Raw genomic sequence first — 11495 nt, forward strand, 5'->3', positions numbered from 1 at the left:
CTTTTATGTAAAAAAATGTCTTTTAGATATCATATTATAATATGTCTTTAAGACTTCTTTAAGATATCTTTAAGACGTCTTATGTCCCGTTCTTATAGACGTGATGTTGTCTGGGCTGTTTGACATAATTTAAAATTCTTTTATATTAAATATGTAATATTTTATGTCATAATATACTTCAAAATTGTACTTCAGGAATAATTGCACATTTTTTAAGCATACATATAACAGTTAATTCTTTTTATTTGCAATATTTTCAGTATTCAATGAATGGATTTGGCATTCACACAAATATATTTTTCGAAATTTTGAAGACATTTTAAACTTTTTAAAGGTTTAAAGCTTCGAATCTTCGAAGTTAGCAAAAATATTAACCTTAGGCTATATTGCAATTAATATTTCTAATATTTTAACAATTTTAAAACATTCTATTTTTATATATGTTTTTTATTTTTTATATATCTCTAGTAAATTAATCAACAGGGTAGTAAAATTAATCGACCACACTAGCCAATGAATTTGTCTAAGTTATGACTTTATCGACCATATGGTTGTGGTCTATATAAAGTATAACTTGAAATTATTAATTACAAATTTTTCTTAAGTGAGAAAAATATTGGTCCGAAAGTCGCTGAATCGGGAATCGAACCCGAGTCTTTCGCTTTCCGGGCGACTGCTCTTACCTCTAAGCTATTCAGACCCTTCGAAACAATACTTCTCTCCTTTTGCTTTTATATAGTTATTTGTAAATAACGCCTTGTATATCCGCCGGCGTATACTAAACAGTTGGAAAATCATCTATATGGGTAGGCTCCATGATTAGGTCCAGGAGCAAATTTAAATATGTTTTTTATTTTTTATATATCGCTAGTAAATTAATCAACAGGGTAGTTAAATTAATCGACCACACTATTCTATTTTTATATTATTTCTGTTTATTCTTAATATAGACATAATAAAATAATTTTAATGTCATTTTGAAGCATGTTAAAAATGTATCTTTATAAAATATGTTACAAAAAATATGTTCAACAAATATTTTAGAATTAAATATATAATGAATTTATATATACAGGGTGTCCCATTTTAAAAGTTCCACCCTCATAACTTTTCAGGATCAACGTTTGAAGGAAAACGACTCGGATAAAAGTTGTAGGGAACAAAGGGGGCTATCTAATAGTGACCTTGAATTCGACATTAAAGGTCATTTTCAAGGTCATTTGATCCAACCCTAAACCTTCTTCTCCCTATCTCTTTCATCCCGAAAAATCACTCAGGATTTCCCGTGATAACGGCGAGATTCGTGATTTCATCCATCTCCAAAAATCACTCAGGATTTCCCGTGATAACGGCGAGATCCGTGATTTCATCCATCCCGAAAAATCACTCAGGATTATCCGTGATAACGGCGAGATTCGTGATATCGTTTCCCATACCTTTCCCCTACTCAACATTATCCAGTCTCTCTCTCTCTCTCACCCTCCCTCTCTCTCTAGAATACTACAAGCGCAAGGGATAAGAAATAGAATTAATAACGACAGAATGAAACGAGAATAGTATTCCAAGAATTATTTCGAAATTGCACTCCATCGCCTCGATCTATTTTTCTTATCGTTCGTCATTCTTAGTGGACGACTTAAGAAAGCGGACTTCGAGAGCTGGAGCAAAGCATGCGCGAAATCGTCGGAATCGACGCCTGAGGCAGGAAGTGGCTCGGGCTACGGCCGATTCATTCCCGATACGAATTAGGAACGATAGTCCAACCCAGGAATTATTAGAGCGCTTAATTACAGAACACATTAATATAATAAATAAACACAGCAGAAATAGGAACCCTGACACTCCCCTTGACCCTCTGATTTCCTCTCCAGAGCCATCGCACATTCCATCCTCTGCACCTCAGAACCACCCTCCCTCTCCTTGTCTCAATCATTCTCCCTCCCCCTCACCACTTAATATAGAGTGTGACGAAGGTTGCACTTATCAAGAGGTAGTAGAAATCCCCTTTATTTATAACGAGGCCTACTCCTTTTTAAGAGACACATCGGGCAAATTCCAACACGAAGACGAATGTTATAAATGGCTCCTTTCTAATTTCCCTATACTAGAGCTCCCACTCCCAGAAGGTGTTTACACCTGCGGGCCAGACGATCCCGATGAAGAGCAGTTCATGAGAATTGTAGCGGGAAGTCTCCCCGGCGCCCTCATCCCTATGTTTACCCCTATCCATCCCAATCCTATCGGATTCCCCGTCGATATCCTCCGCGCTTTCCTTTTCCCTTCCACCGTCGAAATTACCGAACTCTCATAACCTAGCATTCTCTCTCACACGCACACACATGGACACTATTTTTATATATCTATTATCGTTTAAATTATTGTAACCACCAATCGGGACCCTAAAATTTAAACAACAACTCTTACCCCTTTCTGCCCCGATTGAAGACCTCCGTATCTATGTATAACCCGCGATTTATACACAATCACTCACTCATACACAAGAGCATCTATTTCTTTTCTTTTTTTTTCTCGACTAAGAAAAGTACACAATTAAAATAAATAATAATAATAATAATGTATAAGTATAATATGATTCTTATGAATTTAATTCTTCTTTTCTCGTTCTTTAAGAGTAAAATAAATTAATTGTTTTAATATGAAGCCTAATAATCTTTAATTTATAACCCGTTCCCACTCATTCCCGTAAACCAAGATCAAAAGGGACCACCGAGTGAACGGCCCTTTAAATAGAGTAAGAGCGACCCTTGCGGTCGTTGACCTATTTGGGCCCAGACGTTCGTTCAGGTCGAATAGACGGATTGTCTGCCGTCGTTCAAAATATAAATTTAGTTACGTCCTTCCTTTCGACTCTTCCTTCCTTGAGTCTGGACGTAACAAAAGAATGACCTCCATAAAAATTGTCGAGGTCATCGGAGGCCACCACCTGGTGACCTTGAATTGTACCTTGACCCTCATTTTCAACAAGTGTGAGAAAAATAAGACAAAAGGTAATAACTCAGAATCGGGTTCAAAAAGTTACTAACTCAGAATCCCAGAATCCTCAGAAGTTTTCTTAAATTTTAATAATTTCTGGAAATTTTGAAAATGATTTGAAATTTATCATTAAAAATTTCTCAGTTCTTTTTCTCGATCAACTGATCATATTATTGATAGTTTATTGTATGTATTGAAAATCTCTTCTACCTGTCACAGTGTGTACGTAACGTGAGTGAATTTATCTTTCTGAATTTCTCAGTACTTTGTAAACATGCCGGATTACACAAGGAATGAGATTGTTGACATTCTATTAATTCTTGGAGAGTGTCGTAATAATTATCGTGCAGCAGAACGATTATATCGTAGACGTTTCCCTGGCAGACGTCAGCATCCTGCTCATAATGTGATTGCCAGAATTGAAAGACGTGAGAGACAGGGACCTCGTAGAATACGACAACGTCGTCGTATTATGACAATCGAGTGGAACGATCCACGAGTTCTTGTAGTGTTAGCTATGGTCAATTTAGATTCACATATTTCACTACGACAAATAGAAGTAAAATCTGGCATCCCAAGATCAACGGCTCAAAGAATTTTGAGACTGCATTATTTTCACCTTTATTACACAGCCTTAACCCAAGGCTTATTTCCTCATGATTTTCAACGAAGGTTAGCATTTTGTAATTGGGCTCAAGCGATGTTACGTCAAGATCCAGAATTTTTCAGATACGTTATGTTTTCTGATGAAGCTACTTTTCATAACACAGGCCAACTAAACCGACATAACTGTCACTATTGGTCTGTAGAAAATCCACATTGGTTCCGTGAGGTTGATCACCAACAGCGCTGGAGTCTCATAGTGTGGTGCGGTATTGTGAATGGTTACTTAATTGGGCCTTATTTTTTTGAAGGAAATGTCAACTCAGCTAGATATCTCCATTTTCTAAGACATGAATTACCAGATCTGTTAGCCAATGTTGATCTGCAAACACGACAACGTATGTGGTTCCAGCAAGATGGGGCACCTGCTCATAGGAGCAGAATCGTTCAACGATTTTTGCATCGTCGATACCCCCGTCGGTGGATAGGAATTAGTAACCATGTTGAGTGGTGCCCCAGATCTTCTGATCTAACAAGTCTTGACTTTTTTCTCTAAGGCTTTTTGAAAAATATGATCTATGCAGATGCACCAACAACCAGAGAAAATATGGTGCAACGAATCACTGATGCTTGCAGGAACATACCAAGACACGTACTTTTGTCAACTGTTCAAAACTTTGAACGGAGAATACAGCTATGTATTAACAATAATGGGGGCATTTTCGAAAATCTAATTCGGTGAAACCTTAAATTTCTTTTTCATTGGAACTCTTCACAGTCTTGCCTTCATTGGCTGGATTATTAATGGTCTTGCCTTCATCGGCCGGGCTCAGATTCTTGCCTTTATTGGCCGGGTTCATCACGGTCTTGCCTTCATCGGCCGGGCTCAGATTCTTGCCTTCATTGGCTGGATTATTAATGGTCTTGCCTTCATCGGCCGGGCTCAGATTCTTGCCTTTATTGGCCGGGTTCATCACGGTCTTGCCTTCATCAGCCGGGCTCAGATTCTTGCCTTCATTGGCTGGATCAAAATGGGACCTGAAAATTCATCCTGCTATGTCCTCGTCATGGGTCCTGGACATCGAGTAGCATATCGATGACTGAACGCAGGCAATGGTTGACTTTCGAATGATCATCTGAACGTGAAATGATTCCTTACAACTCTAATGTAAAATTTTCCGCTCTTTCAGAATCCGGGGTCAAAAATAGGGGTTCCCATTTAAAAAACGGAAGTTGACCTTTAAATGACCTTGGAAATGACCTTTAATGTCGAATCCAAGGTCACTATTAGATAGCCCCCTTTGTTCCCTACAACTTTTATCGAAGTCGTTTTCCTTCAAACGTTGATCCTGAAAAGTTATGAGGGTGGAACTTTTAAAATGGGACACCCTGTATATATATATGTATATATATATATAAAACTACCTTTATACATATACCTTTAATACATTTGAATCTTCTATAAATTCGTGTTTTCTTAATTTTTATTATAAAATATTATAACCTTAATAAACTCGTTCAGATAAATAATCATTTCCAAAATTAATATTTAATAAATAATTTTTAATGTCAATATTCATTATTTTGTTTAGAAATTCAATATTAGATTTATTTTGCATTTTAAAGTGAGTTTCTCGCGAGTGCTTTACGCTGGTACAGTTAGTACCGCCATTGTACCGCGAGATGGCTCCGCGGCAAACAATCTTTCCGTAGTAAGAAGTTAGCAAAGAAAGTATATAAGGCGATGAAACTATTTAACTCATTCCTTGATGTTCAAGGCTTTTCAAGAATTTTTGCCACACTTTTATCATCGATACCTCTATTACAATGTCGTTTCTATTTTCGTTAAAGTAAAAATTTAAATTTGAAAACGTGATTATATGTTAACTAAATTTTGAAACCAAACTAATCATTTAGAAATATTTTTAAACACATATTTAGAGCATATATTATTCCATTCCAACAGATAGAGAACAGATTTAAATTATTTTGTAACTTGTGAAAACGTGAACAGAGGAGAGCAATAATAAAATGATTTAGAAAATAATTACTAATCTACTTAAAATTATATCTATTGGATGAATATTCTGATCATCCAATTTCATTGCAATTCGTTATGGATATCGTCTGCTGTTTATTGGACTGAAATAAGTGTCGATTGAACAAGTTTTTGACATATATACTAAGGCAATGCAAATCTGAGGCGTTGGATTTGCTCTTTTACCTGCCATTGCAATCGTGTTCTTTTGTTATATCAAGCTGTATGCTTTATTTCTTGGTTAAAATTTCTAGATCAAGATTGCAGTAACTTTTTAATCAACAATTATGTAAAATAATGTTCAATTAATGTTTATTATTCTGAAAATATTGATGATGGAATATTTGAGATATAGGATATTGACGGTCAACAATTTTACACGATAAAAAAAGTAAATTCTTCGTTAATTATTAAGTCTGTTACTATTGCGAATAGCTATAACAATAATTTATTATTGATTTTTAAGTATTTTGTTAATAATGTAGGCTTTAAAATATATATTTAGGTATTCGAATAATATGATTTTATAAAAGGCGAGAAATAACGGGCGACACTTCGGTCGCCTATTGTTATCTATTTACTCTTTTTTTCTGTAAAACCGTTTGAGTATATTTATATTGTTGGACCTTTCGTTCTACAATGGCCCTCCGAGAGCGATGTACTACACTTTTCGGGAACCGAAACACGAATGCCAGGATTGGCCCGATGTTTCCGGGTAGGGACATTTTTAGCGCAAAGATCCGTAATATATATATCGCCTCCTCGGCGATCGCGACATTCTCGCTTTCTCGCACTCTCGCAATTCCGAGCCACGACCTTCCGAAGAGCATCGACAGAAGAAGACCAACGCTTCAAGTTTGCAATAAATATTAAATAGAAAATAGAATCTTCTACATATAATTATCCTATCTTCTCCCGACAACCTGATTCAAGAATACAAAGATATCGGAAACGACCATCCTTTTTTTTTCTTTTTTTATCGCCGTGGAAACCTCATGGTACCACTCACCCCCCGGGGAGGGGATGAGGGTTATGTGGGACTCCTTGTCCCTCAACGCCGATTCACGCATGGATCAGCGGTGGGGTTCAAGGGCTACCGCACTAAAACCACAGTGAGTGCCTACGCTGGCGCTTACGGTGATGGCGAGGAACTAGCAGATGCAACACTTCCCGCCATCACCTGGCCCTACCTGTCCTGGGAGAGCATCTTCCCCGAGAGGAAGATAGCGCACCGGTTTTATCCCGGTACTCAAGGCCACGGTCTCGGAAATAGGCCTTGACGATCTCCACGAGATATTGAGGGGCGCCGTGTTCTTCGAGGGCGCCCCTCACCTTTCCCCAGGGCAGGGTGTTGAAGGCATTGGTGATATCAAGTGATACACCAACCACCACCTTGCCCTCTTCAGTCTCGGATTCCGCGAACGAACGGACGCGCAAAATCGCGTCCGTCGTAGACTTATGTTCGCGGAATCCGAACTGGTCCTCGTGGAGGTCAGGCCCGACTTCCCTCATCTGCCTGACGAGTCGGTCGGCTATGATTCGTTCGAATATCTTGCCGACCTCGTCGAGCAGGCAGATGGGCCTACATGCGGAAGGCGCTCCATCTGTTCTGCCCCCTTTTGGGATAAGGACCAACTTGGCCCTACCCCAGACTGGGGGGAACTCTCCAGCCCTAAGGCAATCGGTATATAATCGGTTCATGGGTTCCGACAGGTGCGTCATGGCGTAAAGCCAGACCCTTCCGGGAATGCCATCGGGCCCCGGGGCTTTGTTGCCCCGGGCCCTAAGCCTCTTGGCAATCCCGGCCAAATCGGCACTGGACACTTCGTACTCCTCCTCCCACGCGACAGGTTCCCTTATGTAGAGTTCAGGAACTCTGTCGCATTGTGGGAAGAGGGTCAATAAAATGTTCTCTAACACTTCCGTGTCCAGCGCCTCCGTCACAGGGGGCGTCCATCTTCGCAGCTTCTCCATCACTGCCCTGTATGGACGCCCCCAAGGGTCAGCGTTGAGGCCCTGGAGCTGTTCGTCCCAGGACCTCGCCTTCGACGCTCTGATGGCGGCGCTCAGAGTGCCACGAGCTGATCTGTAGCACTCGAGCGCCCCTGCCATGCTCTCATCATCGTCGCCGAGGCCTCTCCTTCTCAATCTTTTAAGGCGGCGTCTGGCCTGGACGGAGGTGCGCCTCAAGTCGGCAATCTCCTCCGTCCACCAGTACGCCGCTCTTTGCGGCCTCGGCTTGGCTCAGGGCATGGAAACGTCACAAGCGTTCCTCATAGTCTCCCCGAGCCATGCCACTTGGTCCTCTATTCCCTGCGGTGCCTCTGCACCGGGCCAGGTGGCAGAGAGCATAGCTGCCACCAACCTGTCAGAATCCAACTTGGCCAGGGCCCACCTTTTGGGTGGCTCCTCCCCTTGGGCACGGTTTAGCACCCCCCGGCGGGTGACGTCGATCCCCATCCGAATATAAAGGTGGTCGGACAGGGTTTCCTCGTCCGTCACCCGCCAGTTTCCGATCCTGTCTGCCGCAGAGGGAGACGCCCATGTTAAATCAACAATGGACTCCCCCTGCGGCCTGACTAGGGTGCTGCTCGACCCCCTATTTATTATTTGGAGGCCGATAACCGCTGCCCAATCTTCTAAGACCCTGCCTTTGCGGTTCGTTCGCCGGGAACCCCAATGCGCCGAATGGGGATTGAAGTCCCCAGCGACCACAATGGGTTCGGGGAGTCTCCTCAACACGACGAGCGAAATCTCGTCGAGGATATCCCCGAATGTGGCAGGGTCTACGCTGGGGGGATGTAACATCCAATTACCTACAGTGGGCCCCATTCAACGACTACATACCCGCGTCCTGCACCTGTCCTCTTACACGGAGGAGAGCCCGGCTACATCCTCCCCGTGATCGCGACCGAGCCGCTATCATTTGTGGCCCAGCAGGGGTTATCCTCTGAGACACGATACGGCTCAGCCGCGATCCCTACGCCACATTTCCACTGCGCCAGGGTATGTAGGAAAAGATCCTGAGCCCTGGCGCAGTGATTCAAATTGGTCTGGAGGAGGCCTATGTGCGTCATAATGGACGCTGTTTAGGCCTCCTCCATGACCACCTCCACGAGCTCGTTGTCCGGAGCTGGGGGTGTAATCTCTCCCTCCTTCTTCGCTTGTTTGGAGGCGCCCCTTCCCCTGCGCGTGCGTTGGGGTCTGGGCGCCTCCACTATCTGGCCTTGGGCGATCCCGGGGGAGGCAGAGCCATCCTTGGAGCCCCCCTTGGCCCCTTCACCCTTAGCTTCCTTTCCGCCTTGGGAAGGCCCGGGGGAGGCAACGCCATCCCCGTAGCCCCCCTTGGCTTCTCCTCTCTCCTCTACTTTTCCGCCTTGGGAAGGCCCGTGAGAGGCAGCGCCATCCCCGGAGCCCCCCTTGGCTCCTCCTTTCTTTGCCTTTTGGCTGCCGCCTTTTTTTGTTGCGGCTCTTCCTCCCTTTTTAGCTCGGCAGCTCTCACCACCAACCCGGTGGTTCGCCGGCAAGCCAGCCTCTGCGCATAAGACGCAGCGCGTCTTATTTTTACATTCTGTGGCCTTGTGGCCAGGGGAGCCGCAATTGTAGCAGCAGCCGCTTCGGTCTATCGGGCTGCTGCACTGATCTTTTACGTGCCCCGTTTCCATGCAGCGAAAGCACTGCAGGGGGCGCGTTTTAAGCGGCTCCACCCTGGCCACTACCCATCCGACCTTTATCTTGCCCGCTGCGGCCACCTTGACCGTGGCCGCAACTGGGCACTGTATCCAGAGGGTGCCCATGGCCCCCTTATTAAAGCGGATTTGACCCGCTCTAATTTCGAAGGCTTGGCACCCTCCAATCTTGGCAACCGCCACTTTCACTTCCTCTACGGAAGCGGAATCGTCGAGTCCGAGGACCCTTAGGTCGCCCCTCTTGCAGGGGCGGGTCACCCGGACTCACTCTTTTCCATCTAGGGCCTCTCTAAGCTTTTCCGCGAAAAGGTCAGCTTTCTGGCCCCTTTCTTCACCGGGGATTTCATATAGGTATTGCCCCGGTGGCTGCTCGGCGGGCCCTCACATCCCGGGTGCCCAATTTTTCTAGGTCCACCTTCTGGCGAGCTAGGGCGATAGTCTCGCCATATTGGCCCTCGGGACACGAGATCGTGACCGCCGCAGTTCGAGGGATCCTCCCGGACCTCCTTGCAGCAGCCTTTGGGGCAGCCTTGCTCTCGGCCCTCTCCTTGTTGAAAGGGGAGGAGGCCTTTTTAGCCCCGCTGCTGCCTCCAGAGGAGGTCTTTGCGGGCGCTGGTGGTGGCGCCCGATTCCTCCTCGCTTCCTTCCTCCCAACGACCTTCACCCAGTTATCCTGGGCGTCCGAAGGTCGTGGGAGCTGAGGAGGATTATTGGGGGGGAGGATCCCTTGCTTGGGCCTTTACCTTAACAGGTTTAGGCCCATCCTTCTGAGGGGCTCCCTGTGGGTTGACGCCCTTTTGGGAGTTGCCCTTATTTTTTGCCTTCCCGGCATTGGTCCTGGCAGGGACCGGTCCCTTAGGGGGCACGGCGTACTCCCGATCGGTGTCGGAGGGGGCTGTTTTTCTCGGGGGAGGAGGTCTTGCTGAGGGAGCTTTGGCTCCCTTTTTGAGACCCTCCCTCTTGTCAAGCAGCCCCTGTATCCTGGCTGTGAGCTCGTCGTACTCATGCATATTCTCCTGTTCAATACCAGGAGGATATTCTTCAAGCCTTTTAACAGCCCCCTTTACAGGGGGTCTGTTAACCGGTGGCGGTGGCGGTGCTGGGTACGGTACAACATCCATCACCACCTCCACTTCCATCATCGTTTCTAGCGGGACCGGTGGGGGTTGAGGGATGTTCCCCCTTATGCTGTTGAGGCTTTCCCCACCGCATTTTGTCCCTGGAGGCTTGACTTGGGGTTTCCTCCCCTTATTCTTACCTCCCTCTTCCCTGAGGCGCTTCATTTCGTTTTTTAAGATGAGCATCTCGGCCCGGGAACGGCCAACCCCGGGGAACCGGGACAGGGACCCAGGCTACCCAGCCTGGGACCTCCGACCGGCGCCCCGGGGCTCTTCTCTCATCGTCGGGCCCCGCCTCCGAAACGTCCGAGCGGCCCCAGCGGCAGACTCGCGTGGCACCCTCCGGGCAATGCCCCTTGGGTAACCCCTCCGGGCAAAGCCCCTCGGGTAACCACGCGTGGCCTTCTCCGCCGTCCCGACCCGAGCTCGGAATACGTCCGAGTGGCCCGGGAACGGCCAACCCCGGGGAACCGGGACAGGGACCCAGGCTACCCAGCCTGGGACCCCCGACCGGCGCCCCGGGGCTCTTCTCTCATCGTCGGGCCCCGCCTCCGAAACGTCCGAGCGGCCCCGACGAGACCCGCATGGCACCCTCCGGGCAATGCCCCTTGGGTAACCCCTCCGGGCAAAGCCCCTCGGGTAACCATGCAGGCCTTCTCCGCCGCTCCCGGCCCGGACTCGGAATAATTCCGAGTGGCCCGGGTGCGGCCCATCCCAGGGACGCTGGGACGAGGGCGAACCCTCCATCAGCACCCTGAGGCTCCTACTCGTCGCCGGGCCCCGCCTCGGAATATGTCCGAGCGGCCCCGGCGACTGACCGCCGTGACTCCCTCCGGGCAATGCCCCTCGGGTAGTTCACCCACCCCGCGGCCCCCGCCGCACAAGACCCCACCCCGAGACCCCGGGGGGGACACCCCCGGGAATAAACCCCGAAAAATACCCCCCCCCCCCCAAGACACGGAACGGAATCCCGGCGGCCGAGGCCGCAGAATGCATGGCGGGAGGGCAAGCGCCGAAGCGCCGTGCAATGCCCTCTCCTAACGGTGCCATGCC

At 46.8% G+C, this 11495-nt stretch overlaps 1 pseudogene; it reads left to right on the forward strand.

Moving 5' to 3' along the window:
* Positions 1-3268: 3268 nt before the first annotated feature.
* On the forward strand, positions 3269-4339 carry LOC145943235 (uncharacterized; annotated as a pseudogene).
* The last annotated feature ends 7156 nt before the right edge of the window (positions 4340-11495 follow it).

Source organism: Prenolepis imparis, unplaced genomic scaffold (genome assembly GCF_030444845.1).
Source record: "Prenolepis imparis isolate NDT839.2.m4 unplaced genomic scaffold, iyPreImpa1.0 SCAF_11, whole genome shotgun sequence".
In the NCBI taxonomy this organism is placed as follows: domain Eukaryota; kingdom Metazoa; phylum Arthropoda; class Insecta; order Hymenoptera; family Formicidae; genus Prenolepis; species Prenolepis imparis.